Source organism: Salvelinus sp. IW2-2015, unplaced genomic scaffold, assembly GCF_002910315.2.
Source record: "Salvelinus sp. IW2-2015 unplaced genomic scaffold, ASM291031v2 Un_scaffold6796, whole genome shotgun sequence".
Classification (NCBI taxonomy): domain Eukaryota; kingdom Metazoa; phylum Chordata; class Actinopteri; order Salmoniformes; family Salmonidae; genus Salvelinus; species Salvelinus sp. IW2-2015.
The window spans coordinates 1,865-17,893 of record NW_019948057.1 but is presented as its reverse complement, the minus strand read 5'-3'; the positions used below and the strand labels follow the sequence as shown (position 1 = coordinate 17,893).

General features: G+C 45.2%; 1 pseudogene; it reads left to right on the top strand.

Moving 5' to 3' along the window:
• Nucleotides 1–1,668: 1,668 nt before the first annotated feature.
• On the top strand, nt 1,669–15,084 carry LOC112079053 (fibrillin-1-like; annotated as a pseudogene).
• The last annotated feature ends 945 nt before the right edge of the window (nt 15,085–16,029 follow it).

Below are 16,029 nucleotides of genomic sequence, written 5' to 3'. Positions count from 1 at the left end.
GCACAGACAGACGACCAGGACAGACAGACAGACAGACAGACAGAACAGACAGACAGACAGACAAGACAGACAGACAGACAGACGACAGACATGAGCAGACAAAGACAGACAGACAGACAGACAGACAAGACAGACAGGACAGACAGACAGACAGACAGACAGACAGACAGACAGACAGGACACAGACAGACAGACAGACAGACAGACAGACAGACAAGCAGACCAGACAGACAGACAGAAGCAGACAGACAGACAGACAGAGCAGAGCAAGACAGACAGGGACAAGACAGACAGAAGACAGACAGACAGACGAGACAGACAGACAGACAACAGACCGAGCAGACAGAAAGCAGACAGACAGACAGACAGACAGACAGACAGACCAGACCAGACAGACAGACAGACAGACAGACAGACAGACAGACAGACAGACAGACAGAAGACCAGACAGACAGACAGACAAGACAGACAGACAGACAGACAGACAGACAGACAGGACAGACAGACAGACAGACAGACAGACAGACCAGACAGACAGACAGACAGACCAGACAGACAGACAGACAGACAGACAGACAGACAGACAGACAGCGACGCAGAGATAGCAACATTAGGATAATCCAGTCATTTTAAGGATAAGTCATGGGACTTACCAACACAGTTGTTTTCCAGTGGTGTCCACCCTCAAAGCCCATGTTACAGTTACACTTATATAGGTCTCAGCATGTTCTCAACACACACCGTTCTGACAGATGTCCGGGTCCAGAGCACACTCATTGATATCTGGGAGAGATTACACACAAGGTTTAATATCTGGGAGAGAGAGTCATTTCATTGAGACACACCAGGTTCCTCTGTTTTTGATCGTTACCGTCTGCCATCGCTGGTGGTGCCGGGGCGTTTACTACAACAGAGCCAGGAACTCAGCTGCAAAACACACACCACACACACACACAACACACACACACACACCACACACACACACACACAACACACACACACACACCACACACACACACACACAACACACACACCACACACACACACACACACACAGCACACACACACACACACACACACACACAAGGGGTTAGTGAAACTAACTAATGAAATAACAGCATTTTGTGAACACATCACATTTGCCAACATCCAGAGATTCAGAGCAAGTAATTTCATACCATGTTATTATCGTTTCCATGCTTTCTCATTTGGTCTGGATGTATATGAAATGAACTCTTAATGTGGTGGGACTTTGGCGTCTTTTTGATACTCAGACTTTAACAGGCAGAGCTAATGAGAAATGACTGGTTGTAGTGTTATTATGTGTGGCGAGGGTGGAGGGGTGGAGGGGGTGGCAGGGTGGAGGAGTGGAGGAGTGGAGGGGGTGGCAGGGTGGAGTGGAGGGTGGCGGGTGGTGGAGGAGTGGAGGGGTTGGCAGGGTGGAGGGTGGAGGAGTGGAGGGGGTGGAGGGTGGAGGAGTGGGGGTGGAGGAGTGGGGGTGGAGGTGGAGGTCTGTCTGTCTGTCTGTCTGTCTGTCTGTCTGTCTGTCTGTGTGTGTCTCTTCAGACATACTGTAGATGAATGTATTAACCATAGAGATCGTATTAAATGAGTTCTAAGATATCATTCTGTGGTATTACCTCCGTCTGTGTATCTGTCTCCTCTCAGACATAGATGAGTGTGCAGTGAACAGGTTACTGTGTGACAACGGCCTGTGCAGGAACACTCCAGGTAGTTTCACCTGCCACTGTCCCACCGGCTTCCTGTTCCACGCTGAGACGGATGTCTGCGAAGGTGAGATACACTGGCCCAGACTAGTTACTGTCTGTATGTCTGTCCGTCTGTCTGTCAGGGTTGGGTTTAATCACATTTAAAGTTCAGAGAATTGGAATTTCAAGGTAGTTCTGGAATTGAAATGGAGTTGACCCCCAGCCCTGCTGTCGGTGTGTCACACAGAGACGTGTTAGAAGCTGGTCAGGAGTAGAAAGAACGACGTGGTAACACATCTTCCTGTAGATATTGATTTGTGGATGACTTTCTCCTCTAAGTCATATAGATGTGTGTGTGTTTCTTGTCGATATTGATGAATGTGTGTTGTCTCCTGCAGACATTGATGAGTGTGAGTCGAAGCCGTGTGTGAACGGGGACTGTAAGAACAGCCCGGGGTCCTACGTGTGTCTCTGCTCAGCAGGCAGCACGCTGGACGCCTCTGGAACACAGTGTATAGGTACGTGAGTATAACAACCCCTGCTGTTTGTGTGTATGTGTGTGTTTGTGAGAGGATGTTACTTTTGACCAGAGGATTAGGGGACTACTATCTGAGGGGCTAAAATGGCAGCTATGAAATGTTATGCTGTGTATTAGTACAGTCCTCTGCCCTCCCTCTCCCTGTCCCTGTAGAGACCAGTAAAGGCACATGTTGGCTGAAGGTGATTAACGGACGCTGTGAGATCAACATCAACGGAGCCACTCTGAAATCCCACTGCTGCTCCACACTGGGAGAGGCCTGGGGAAGTCCTTGTGCCAAGTGTGAACCAGGTTAGTGGGAACCTACAGAACCATATAGAACCACATGGAACATCTAGAATCTCTAGAACTTATAGAACCTATTTAACCTGTAGCCCTTCTCTGGGGAGAGGCCTGGGGAAGACCCTGTGCCTTGTGTGAACCAGGTGAGGGTTAGAACCTGTACTGTAGCTAGGTGAGGGTTAGAACCTGTACTGTAGCTAGGTGAGGGTTAGAGCCTGTATGTAGCTAGTGAGGGTTAGAACGCTGTACTGTAGCGTAGGTGAGGTGTAGACCGTACTGTAGCAGGTGAGGGTTAAGCCTGTACTGTGCTAGGTGAGGGTTAGAACCTGTACTGTGTACTAGGTGAGGGTTAGACCTGTACTGTAGCTAGGTGAGGGTTAGAGAGCCTGTACTGTTAGCTAGGTGAGGGTTAGAACCTGTTTCTGTAGCTAGGTGAGAATTACAACACCTGTACTGTAGCTAGGTGAGGGTTAGAACCTGTACTGTAGCTAGGTGAGAATTAGAACCTGTTCTGTAGCTAGGTGAGGATTAGAACCTGTACTGTAGCTAGGTGAGATTAGAATGTTCTGTAGCTAGGTGAGAATTAGAACTGTTAACCGTAGCTAGGTGAGAATTAACCTGTACTGTAGCTAGGTGAGAATTACAAACCTGTTGTACTGTAGCTAGGTGAGGGTTAGAACCTGTACTGTAGCTAGGTGAGAATTACAACCTGTACTGTAGCTAGGGTGAGAATTACAACCTGTACTGTAGCTAGGTGAGAATTTACAAACCTGTACTGTAGCTAGGTGAGAATTACACCTGTACTGTGCTAGGTGAGTTAGAACCTGTACTGTAGCTAGGTGAGAATTACAACCTGTACTGTAGCTAGTGTGAGAATTACAACCTGTACTGTAGCTAGGTGAGGTAATTACAACCTGTACTGTAGCTAGGTGAGGGTTAGAACCTGTACTGTAGCTAGGTGAGGGTTAGAACCTGTACTGTAGCTAGGTGAGGTTTAGAACCTGTACTTGTAGCTAGGTGAGATTAGAACCTGTACTGTAGCATAGGCTCTGTACAAGTGTGAATGATCCTATAACTGGGGCCAGGAGTTTTTCCCGGACTATTACACATCATTTTCCCAGACCTATTACACATCAAAGCCTATAGGGCAGGGTCTCACAGAATGTGGAGGTATTTTATAATGTCTTGTTCTCTCTTCCTCCTTCTCTTCAGATCAGTTTTCTGCACTAAGGGTTATGCTAGAGTGTCAGAGGGACCATCTGTGAAGGTAATCACCACTCGGAGAAGGGCTCCGACAAGACTCATCATTCACTTAGCAAATAAACATATTCCTACACTCCAGTGTTTGATTTCAAAAAACTGGTTATAATGCAGTTTGTTTGCATTTGATTGTTTCGTTGGCATGTATCAAATGAAGCTTTATTATTCACAGCACATTTCAGACATGGAATGCAACACAATGTTTCTTCATAGAACAAAACAAATAGAAAACGATGAAAATAAAACGGAAATAATACTACCAACTAAACACTAAAGAATAAATAAAATTAAAAAACTAAAGAATAACAATAAAAACTTAACAACTAAAAAGCACCCTAAGGAATAGCAAAGCTAAAAATGTGTGTATTAAAAAGATGTCCACAGTTTRGGCTCCCCTCAGGTTCTCTGGCAGGCTAATCCAGAGGCTGGGGGCATAATAACTAAAGGCTGCCTCTCCATGCCTCTTGGTCCTAGGCTTTGGGATAGTTAAAAGGCCAGTGCCAAAGGACCTGAGGGACCTACTGGGTACATAACTTAAAAGCATGTCTGACATGTATTGGGGTGCACAATCGTGGATTGATTTATAAACCAATAGAAGAATCTTAAAATGTATTCTATTACTCACAGGCAGCCAGTGCAGAGACCTTAAAACTGGTGTAATGTGTGCTCTCCGTCTGGTCTTGGTCAGTACCCGTGCTGCAGCATTCTGTATGTTTTGCAGTTGACCAATGGCTTTCTTGTGTAGACCAGACAGGAGAGCATTACAGTAGTCAAGACTGCTTGTAATAAAAGCATGGATGAGTCTCTCTGTATCAGCCTGAGAGAGAAATGGCTGCACCTTGGCAATGTTCCTCAGGTGGTAAAAAGCTATTTTGGTCACATTCCTAATGTGTGATTCGAAAATGAGTTCAGAATCTAAAATAACACCTAGATTTTTTACCTGGTGTTTCTAATTGCCTTGTTGGAGAAAGTATATAGAGCTCAAAATATTCARAAATGCAATGGCCTTGGAATCAGTCTCTTTGTCAACATGAATATTAAAATCACCCAACACAATGATTTTATCATAGTTCTCATGGACAATAAATAGTTCTGTTAGTTCACTTAGCGTTGTATTATTCTGTTGTTGATGACAGGCTCTAGTATGTGTGTCTGTTGTGTTTCTAGTGTTGTTGTTAATGGAGTCTAGGTTCTGTGTGTTCTCTCTCCACCTGTAGATGTTAATGAGTGTGAGGTGTTTCCGGGGGTGTGTATCAATGGGAAGTGTGTGAACACCGTGGGTTCCTTCATCTGCCAGTGTCCCCCTGGGATGACTGTCGACGCCACCGGACGGACATGTATAGGTGGGTACTGTAGTCCACAAGCACTACGCTAATGGGTACTGTAGTCCATTACACTGTTGTGTACTCCACAAGAATTGTATTTTGCATTATGGTGTTTTGTTATCGTATGTTTCCCCCCTCCAGACCTGCGTACAGAGCAGTGTTATCTGAGCCACGAGGATGAGCGTTGCGGAGCCCCTATCCCGGGTCGTCACCGTGTGGACGCGTGCTGCTGCTCAGTGGGTGTGGCCTGGGGCCCGGAATGTGATGAGTGTCCGGGAAGGTTCTCAGGAGTACAGCCAGCTCTGTCCCAGGGGACCCGGCTTCGCTAACAGAGGAGACTTCATTAATGGACGGCCCTTCCTCAAAGGTATTCCTCATACGTTCCATTTCAAACCTAGTCCCTTCCCCTACCTCCTATACTCCTTCAGGTCCTTTCTCAATGGTAGATCCGGCCACGTTTCATTTTAAAACCTTGAGGCCCATCCTCAAAGGTACACATGACCAATTCCGTTGCCATATACTTACTCCTATCAATGAAATCAAAGTTTATTTGTCAACATGCGCCGAATACAACAGGTGTAGACCTTACAGTGAAATGCTTACTTATCTACAATAATGCAAAAAAGGTATTAGGTGAACAATAGGTAAGTAAAGAAATAAAACAACAGTAAAAGACAGGCTATATACAGTAGCGAGGCTATAAAAGTAGCGAGGCTACATACAGACACCGGTTAGTCAGGCTGATTGAGGTAGTATGTACATGAATGTATAGTTAAAGTGACTATGCATATATGATAAACAGAGAGTAGCAGCAACGTAAAAAGAGGGGTTGGGGGGGGAAAACAATGCAAATAGTCCGGGTAGCCATTTGATTACCTGTTCAGGAGTCTTATGGCTTGAGGGTAAAAACTGTTGAGAAGCCTTTTTTTCCTAGACTTGGCACTCCGGTACCGCTTGCCATGTAGTAGAGAGAACAGGTAGTAGAGAGAACAGTCTATGACTGGGGTAGCTGGGGTCTTTGACAATTTTTAGGGCCTTCCTCTGACACCGCCTGGTGTAGAGTCCTGGATGGCAGGCAGCTTAGCCCTGCCTGGATGCAGGCAGCTTAGTGATGTACTGGCCGTACGCACTACCCTTGCGGTCAAAGGCCGAGCAATTGCCGTACCAGGCGGTGATGCAACCAGTCAGGATGCTCTCGATGTTGCAGCTGTAGAACCTTTTGAGGATCTCAGGACCCATGCCAATCTTTTAGTTTCCTGAGGGGGAATAGGCTTTGTTGTGCCTTCTTCACGACCGCCTTGGTGTGTTTGGACCATTCTAGTTTGTTGGTGATGTGGACACCAAGGAACTTGAAGCTCTCAACATGCTCCACTAAAGCCCCGTCAATGAGAATGGGGGCATTCTCGGTCCGCCTTTTCCTGTAGTCCACAATAATCTCTTAGTTTGGTTACGTTGAGGGATAGGTTGTTATTCTGGCACCACCCGGCCAGGTCTCTGACCTCCTCCCTATAGGCTGTCTCGTCATTGTTGGTGATCAGCCTACCACTGTTGTGTCGTCTGCAAACTTAATGATGGTGTTGGAGTCTGCCTTGCCATGCAGTCGTGGGTGAACAGGGAGTACAGGAGGGGACTGAGCACGCACCCCTGGGGATCAGCGTGGCAGATGTGTTGCTACCTACCCTCACCACCTGGGGGCGGCCCGTCAGGAAGTCCAGGATCCAGTTGCAGGTGAGGTGTTTAGTCCCAGGATCCTTAGCTTAATGATGAGTTTTGAGGGTACTATGGTGTTGAACGCTAAGCTGTAGTCAATTAATAGCCTTCACATAGGTGTTCCTTTTGTCCAGGTGGGAAAGGGCAGTGTGGAGTGCAATAAAGATTGCATCATCTGTGGATCTGTTTGGGCGGTATGCAAATTGGAGTGGGTCTAGGGTTTCTGGGATAATGGTGTTGATGTGAGCCATTACCAACCTTTCAAAGCACTTCATGGCTACGGACGTGAGTGCTACGGGTTTGTAGTCATTTAGGCAGGTTGCCTTTGTGTTTTTGGGCACAGTGAATATGGTGGTCTGCTTGAACATGTTGGTATTACAGACTCAGTCAGGGACATGTTGAAAATGTCAGTGAAGACACCTGCCAGTTGGTCAGCATATGCCCAGAGCACACGTCCTGGTAATCCGTCTGGCCCCGCAGCCTTGTGAATGTTGACTTGTTTAAAGGTCTTACTCACATCGGCTACGGAGAGCATGATCACACAGTCGTCCGGAACATCTGATGCTCTCATGCATGCCTCGGTGTTGCTTGCCTCGAAGCGAGCATAGAAGTGATTTAGCTCGTCTGGTAGGCTTGTGTCACTGGGCAGCTTGCGGCTGTGCTTCCCTTTATAGTATGTAGTAGTTTGCAAGCCCTGCCACATAAGACGAGCGTCGGAGCCGGTGTAGTATGATTCAATCTTAGCCCTGTATTGACGCTTTGCTTGTTTGATGGTTCGTCGCAGGGCATAGCAGGATTTCTTGTAAGCTTCCGGGTTAGAGTCCCATACCTTGAAAGCGGCAGCTCTACCCTTTAGCTCAGTGCGAATGTTGCCTGTAATCCATGGCTTCTGGTTGGGGTATGTAGTACAGTCACTGTGGAGATGATGTCTTCGATGCACTTATTGATAAAGCCAGTGACTGATGTGGTGTACTCCTCAATGCCATCGGAGGAGTCCCGGAACATGTTCCAGTCTGTGATTAGCAAAACAGTCCTGTAGTTTAGCATCTGCTTCACCGGACCACTTTTTTATAGACCGAGTCACTGGTGCTTCCTGCTTCAATTTTTGCTTGTAACAGGAATCAGGAGGATAGAGTTGTGGTCGGATTTCAAATGGAGGGCGAGGGAGAGCTTTGTACTCTGTGTGTGGAGTACAGGTGATCTATAATTTTTTCCCTCTGGTTGCACATTTAACATGTTGATGGAAATTTGGTAGAACTGATTTCAGTTTCTCTGCATTAAAGTCTCCGGCCACTAGGAGCGCCGCCTCTGGGTGAGTTGTTTCCTGTTTGCTTATTTCCTTATACAGCTGACTGAGTGCGGTCTTAGTGCCAGCATCTGTCTGTGGTGGTAAATAAACAGCCACGAAAGTATAGCTGAAAACTCTCTAGGCAAGTAGTTGTGGCCTGCAATTTATCACAATATGCTCTACTTCAGGCGAGCAAAATCTAGGGGAAATTACAACAAAATAACAGGTGAAAAAACTAAAAAACCTGCTGTAACCTCTCTCTCTCTCTCTCTCTCTCAATTCGATTCAAATGGATTTATTGGCATGGGAAACATATGTTTACATTGCCAAAGCAAGTGAAATAGATAATAAGTCTCTCTCTCTGTGTTTTTCTCTCTATCTCTCTCTCTATCCCTCCATCCCTCCTTACCTCCCTCTTTCTTAGATATAAACGAGTGTAAGATGATCCACAGCTTGTGCTCCAATGGGAAGTGTAGGAACACCATCGGTAGTTTCCGTTGTCGCTGTGACAACGGCTTCGCTCTGGACTCTGATGAGAGGAACTGTACAGGTCAGTCTACAGCTCATACAGAGTATACATCTAGAGCCTTGTCTAAAGCTTTCAGACACACAAGATAGTATAGATAGTCAAAAATACTACATTACTCACAATGCAATGTCTCTTAATGTGTTTTTGGAAACTAACTGTGATGTGTGTGGGTGTTTCTCCTTCCAGACATCGACGAATGCCGTATCTCTCCAGACCTGTGTGGTCAGGGCACGTGTGTGAACACAGGTGGGGACTTCGAGTGCGAATGTTTTGAAGGTTACGAGAGCGGCTTCATGATGATGAAGAACTGCATGGGTGAGTAGAGGACCTAAACACACCTGAACACACCTGAACACACCTGGACATACCTGGACATACCTGCACACACTTGCACACACCTGGATACACCTTAACACACCTGCACACACCTGGACAATCCTGCACACACTTGCACACACCTGGATACACCTTAACCCACCTGCACACACCTTAACACACCTGCACACACCTGGACACACCTTAACACACCTGGAAACAACTGGACACAACTGGACACACCTGAACACACCTGGACACACCTGAACACACCTGGACACATCTGGACAGCTGTCCCATCCCAGTACTAGATTCTACCTCTATCAGTACTSTATTGTGGAGTACATGACAGAGGAAAACATTTTCAGTCTATAATAACATAATAACACATAAGGAAACACCATCTCCATAGTAACTCCATCTCCATAGTAATTTCATCTCCATAGTAACTCCTTCTCCATAGTAACTCTGCCACAGGCCTTTAAAACGCTCTATGAAGTGGATCAGGGCAGGGGAGTCCTGCCATGCTGACATCCTGTTACAGACCCAGTACTCAAGCACCGTGTGTGTGGCGTGCTGCGTGCTGTGTGTGTTGTGCGTGTGTGTGTGTGTGTGTGTGTGTGTGTGGTGTGTGTGTGTGTGTGTGTGTGTTGTGTGTGTGTGTGTGTGTGTGTGTGTGTGTGTAAGGAAGAGAGGGTGATTCGCTCCCCAGGCCTTGCTGTGTGCGTGTTACAGCCTTATGGGAATACCAGCTATACATTTAAAGCACGCTCAGATCACTCCCTATACTCTCAACCCACAGTACCATTTTTCTCTGGATAATTGTATTTTACTACTTGATTTACACACACACACTCCAGCATCCAGACGCTTTTATATGCAATTACTGGTCATAATGTCCTGACATCTGTGAAAATGTTTAATGTTCAATGGTTTATTTCTTTATTTATGATGTAATAGCCATGGCTTGGCTTTGAACACATTCCTGACTGAGTGAAATTATATTTATTTTTCCCACAAAGTAGTAATGACTACAGATGACAAAATATGCATAAATAGTCTGACGTATGTGACTCTCGCTCTCTCTTTCTTTTCTTTCTTTCTTTCTTTCTTGTGTGCTGTGTGTGTGTGTGTGTGTGTGTGTGTGTGTGTGTGTGTGTGTGTGTGTGTGTGTGTGTGTTGTGTGTTGTGTGTGTGTGTGTGTGTGTGTGTGTGTGTGTGTGGTGTGTTTGTCTCTCTCACGCTCTGTGTCTCTCCTCCCAGACATTGATGAGTGTGAGCGGAACCCTCTGCTGTGTCGCGGTGGGTGAGTGTGTGAACAACGAGGGCAGCTTCCAGTGTGTGTGTCCCGACGGACACGAGATTGCCCCCGACGGATCCGCCTGTCTCGTGAGTGACGAGGTCATCAGTGTGAGACCAGGGGTCACATAGGCCATGTTCCATTTACTTCTAGGCTTCATCCTTCCTTTCTTCTTTCCTTCCTTGAGTTCCTCACTGACCTGTATGTGGATGGATAGGTTAAATCAAGCAGTCCGACCTACAGTATTAGTTTCATCAACCCAACCTGATCAGTTTAATTAAAAATGGATGGAAATGGTGAACGAAGGAAGAGAGGAAGGAGGGAAGGAAGYAAGAGAGGAAGGAAGGAAGTGTGCAGTAATGTGACTGGGCCAGGGGCTTGTCTACTTTAAGGAAGCAGCAGATTTCTCCTCTAATAAGTATCTGTGGGCTAGATGGGGGCTGCATGTGTGTTTCCCTGCATGTATGCTGGTGTGGGTCTTGGTATGTGTGCATGTGTGCATGTGTGTGTGTGTGTGTGTGTGTGTGTGTTAGGGCTTCCCGCCAAAACGTATTCTCATTTCCTGGCATAAATAATGGAAAGAAACCAGTAAATTATAATAAATTATTTATATGAATAGCGTGATCAAAAATGGAACTGTTACTTGATATGCAATGTCTAAATCTGTCTTCTCTATGGCCTTGTCTGCTCTGCTATCTGCATGATCAATCATCAACGCTCAGTGTGTGTGTGTGTGTGTGTGTGTGTGTGTGTGTGTGTGCGTGCGTGCGTGCGTGCGCTTGTGCTTACACAAAGTCGCCATAAATTCAAAGCCCTGCGTGCAGTGTGTTCCCCTACCGTGTCATTGCAAACAGGAAATAGGCCTGCAGGCTATACAGGTCAGCAGTAGATCAGGAAGGCCACAACCTCCCCAAGAATCCCTCAACATGGCACTACTGGTGAGAGGATATGCAAAGAAAGAGACGGCTAAGTCAGCCAAGATGCAAAAATACTAAAAATGCACGTGAACGCCTTCCTCCTTCTCCTCATCCGAAGAGGAGTAGCAGAGGATGACCAAAATGCAGCGGGTTGTGAATACTAATTGATTTAATAGACAAAACGGAAAAACACGACAACACTAATAATTACAAAACAAATAAACGAATGTAGACAGACCTGGACACGAACTTACATACAACGTGAAGAACGCATGAACCAGGAAAACAGACTACATAAACAGAACTAACTAACAAAAACCGGAACAGGCCCGTGTGGCGTAACATACAGACACTGACACAGGAGACAATCACCCACAAACAAACAGTGAGAACAACCTACCTTAATATGACTCTCAATTAGAGGAAAACGCAAAACACCTGCCTCTAATTAAGAGCCATACCAGGCAACCCAAAACCAACATAGAAACAGCAAACATAGACTGCCACCCAAAACTCACGCCCTGACCATCACACACATACAAAACAACAGAAAACAGGTCAGGAACGTGACAGCACGAGACATATCAACTCTCTGGCTTCATTCATAGGCTACATAGACCAGTCTTCACAACACTAGCAGCCTACCATATTTACTCAACATAAAGTCGCCTATAGAAAACATCCCTAGGCAACTTGAATGGCTTCTATACATGTAATTGCTACTATATGTGCAGGCTCTCGACGCAGTTATGGTAGACAATGTCCATCCTCATTCTCCATCTCACATTCAAATCTCCAAACTAACGTGTGGCACTGCCAGAGGCTCAATATATAAACTGTTGCTAATCACAGAACGGCTGACATACTGTGTCCCCAAAAGAGCCTGAGGAAATAAGCATTTGCAACATTGTTCTCTGATGTTATGTGAACAAAAGCGGGCCACCTGGTGGGCTACTGGTCAGATTCACGGGCAATTGATCAACTGCGCTATCCATGGTGCTGAATCTCTGCTAGCCTAGGCCTGTTTGTTTAGAATCTGATGTTCCCTGTGACAGTCACCACAATAAGCGGTTATCAGAAGTAAAACAGCCACAACCTCCCAAATCCCCCGATAGCCAGTGCAAGGAGAGAGAACAGGCAACAAGCTGCCTGACATTTTCAGTCAAAGGTAGAATGTAACTAATGTCATTTTCGCTAGACCTCATAATATTTGACCAGTCGGCAACAGATTCATAGGCCTACACTCTTAAAGAAAGTGCTGTTTAGAACCTAAGTGTTATTTGGCTGTCCCAAGGAGAACCCTTTGAAGAACCCAATTTGTTCCAGGTAGAACCCTTTTGGTTTCAGGTAGAACCCTTTTGGGTTCCATGTAAACCCTTGCAACCAAGGACAGCCGAAGAACCCGAAACCCTTTTTGGTTCCAGTAGAACCTTTGGTTTCAGGTAGAACCTTTTTGGTTTCAGGTAAACCCCTTCAACCAGGGACAGCTGAATAACCCTGAAACCCTTATTAAGAGTGTAGGCTACCTTAAAACTAGGACACATCAATGAAATAGTGTGGTGACTTTGAGAGAACTTTGAGTTGATTCATTGCAACAAATAGATCATGAAAAGATAATGTTAGATTCATGTGCAGATTTTTCCATTGACATGGTATAATCCTATGAGAATGTCCCTGGTGTTATATTATTTTAAATAGCACATCCGGTTTGAACTGGAATAACGGGATGCCCGGTCATTTCTTGACATTTTCTCAGGAAGAAAAATGTGTCGATTCTCTGGAAAATATGAAACCCTATTGTGTGTGTGTCTCAGTGTGTGTGGGCTAAAATGGCTGGATGTGTATATGAATGTATGGGATGTATTGGGGTATAGATGGCTGATAGCTAAGGTATGTAGAGTGGACTGGTTCTATGACCATCTGGACCACTTCACATTATACAGACATGCTATGGAGACTAGCTACTCCAATGGCTGCACTGGAATGGACTGATGCTTTGCTATGACTGGAGCTTGTGTGTGCGTGCATGCCTGTGTTCGTGCATGTGAGTGTGTGTGCGAGTTGATGACTCATCCTTACCCATCTTGCCTCTGGTTGTGTTTTGTAGCTGATTTAGAAAGGGAAGTCTCTAGGGTAAAGGAGGAGAGGATGATCTATTGATTTAGAAAGGGAAGTCTCTAGGGGTAAAGGAGGAGGATGATCTATTGATTTAGAAAGGGAAGTCTCTAGGGTAAAGGAGGAGGATGATCTATTGATTTAGAAAGGGAAGTCTCTAGGGGTAAAGGAGAGGATGATCTGTTGATTTAGAAAGGGAAGTCTCTAGGGTAAAGAGGAGATGATCTATTGATTTAGAAAGGGAAGTCTCTAGGGTAAAGGAGGAGGATGATCTATTGATTTAGAAAGGGAAGTCTCTAGGAGTAAAGGAGGAGGATGATCTATTGATTTAGAAAGGGAAGTCTCTAGGGGTAAAGGAGGAGGATGATCTATTGATTTAGAAAGGGAAGTCTCTAGGGGTAAAGGAGGAGGATGATCTATTGATTTAGAAAGGGAAGTCTCTAGGTAAAGGAGGAGGATGATCTATTGATTTAGAAAGGGAAGTCTCTAGGAGTAAAGGAGGAGGATGATCTATTGATTTAGAAAGGGAAGTCTCTAGGGGTAAAAGAGGAGGATGATCTATTGATTTAGAAAGGGAAGTCTCTAGGGGTAAAGGAGGAGGATGATCTATTGATTTAGAAAGGGAAGTCTCTAGGGTAAAGGAGGAGGATGATCTATTGATTAGAAAGGAAGTCTCTAGGAGTAAAGGAGGAGGATGATCTATTGATTTAGAAAGGGAAGTCTCTAGGGTAAAGGAGGAGGATTTATTTATTTATTTATTTATCCGTTTTTTACCAGGTAAGTTGACTGAGAACACGTTCTCATTTGCAGCAACGACCGGGGAATAGTTACAGGGGAGAGGAGGGGGATGAATGAGCCAATTGTAAACTGGGGATTATTAGGTGACCGTGATGGTTGAGGCCAGATTGGGAATTTAGCCATTTGATCTATTGATTAGAAAGGGAAGTCTCTAGGGTAAAGGAGGAGGATGATCTATTGATTTAGAAAGGGAAGTCTCTAGGGTAAAGGAGGAGGATGATCTATTGTCCAACAGCTTCACAATCATCTCCACATGTGAGAACAAGATGGAACAACTGGGTTTAGTGGTGGGTTGTTTTTAATGGCCTGTGTTTAATGAGTGTGTGTGTGTGTGTGTGTGTGTGTGTGTGTGTGTGTGGGTGTGCTGGGTGTGTGTGTGTGTGTGTGTGTGTGTGTGTGTGTGTGTGTGTGTGTGTGTGTGTTCCACAGATATTAATGAGTGTGAACTGAGTGAAAAGCTGTGTCGGAACGGTCAGTGTGTGAATATGATTGGACGTTACCAGTGTTCCTGTGATACTGGATATAAATCCACAGAGGACAGACTGGCCTGTGTCGGTAAGATAACTCTGTTCCAACAACTACACTGTTAGTTCTCTATTATTCAACTAGTATAGGGATTTGTCTGCGTCCTTAAAACAGGAAAGGGGTGTTGATATAGTACTATTTGTTTTTGTGTCATATGAACCAGTGTCTGTAGCCATGGCGACCAAATCCTTGATTCTTAAATGACAGAAATGCTTGATGTGTCGGATAGGAAGAGTTATGAGCATGTCTCAAGTTATGTTTCATTCTTATGATGTGTGTGTGATAACATATGTGTTCATTCCCTCCTCCATGCAGACATTGATGAGTGTACGATCCAGAATGGAGGTTGTGAGACATTCTGTACCAACTCAGAGGGGAGCTATGAGTGCAGCTGTCGCTCTGGATACGCCCTGATGCCAGACCTCAGGACCTGCACTGGTCAGTAGGACTGTTAGATGATCTCTCTCTGTCTCTCTCACTCACTCACTCACTCACTCACTCACTCACTCACTCACTCACTCACTAACTCTCTCTCTCTCTCTCTCTCTCTCTCATGTCTCAGTCTCTCTCTCGGTCACTCTATGTCTCTCTGTCCTCCACCCCTACTTCAACCCAACCTGAGTCTGTTTGTCTATTTGTTCACCAGGAGCCAGGGAGAGCCCTATAACACTTAAATACACTGTGTTCCTAGACAGAGAGACATAGACGTCCTATCTCCAGACAGAGCCTTGTGAGAGGACTGGGCATACTTTCCTTTGATATCGGTCTCATCCCTCTCAACACATGACTCCCATTGGCTCTGTTACCAGGGAGAGATACAACAGCCCAAATCATACAAAATGGTACAATAAATAGAAACACAGAAGTACATTGTTGACTAATCTTACCATTTCTTCATGTTTTCTCCTGTTTACTGTTGGTTGCCAGGTGAGCAGCTATGCAAGATGTCTTTCCTCAGCTGGTATGAATGTGAACTGGTCTATGTTCAGCAGACTGTCTGTCTACAGTTCTGTCCTTTTCTGTCCTTACAGACATATGTGTGTCTGTTGTATTCTGTCCTTACAGACATATGTGTGTCTGTTGTATTCTGTCCTTACAGACATATGTGTGTCTAATTTGTCTGTTGTATTGATGAATGTTCTAGTGAAATGTTTTTTTTATTTTTTTATTTTTTTATTTATCACGTTATTAACCAGGACACTTGACTGAGAACACGTTTCCTCATTTGCAGCAACTGACCTTGGGGCAATATGTTACAAAGGGAGAGGAGGGGGAATAATAACCAATTGTACAACTGGGATTCATTCTGTGTAATAATGTGTTATTCTGTCTCACTCCAGACTAACTTGATGAAAGTGTGAGGAGAGTCCAGACATACGTGACACGGAGGGCCAGTGTACCCAACATCCCGGAGAGTA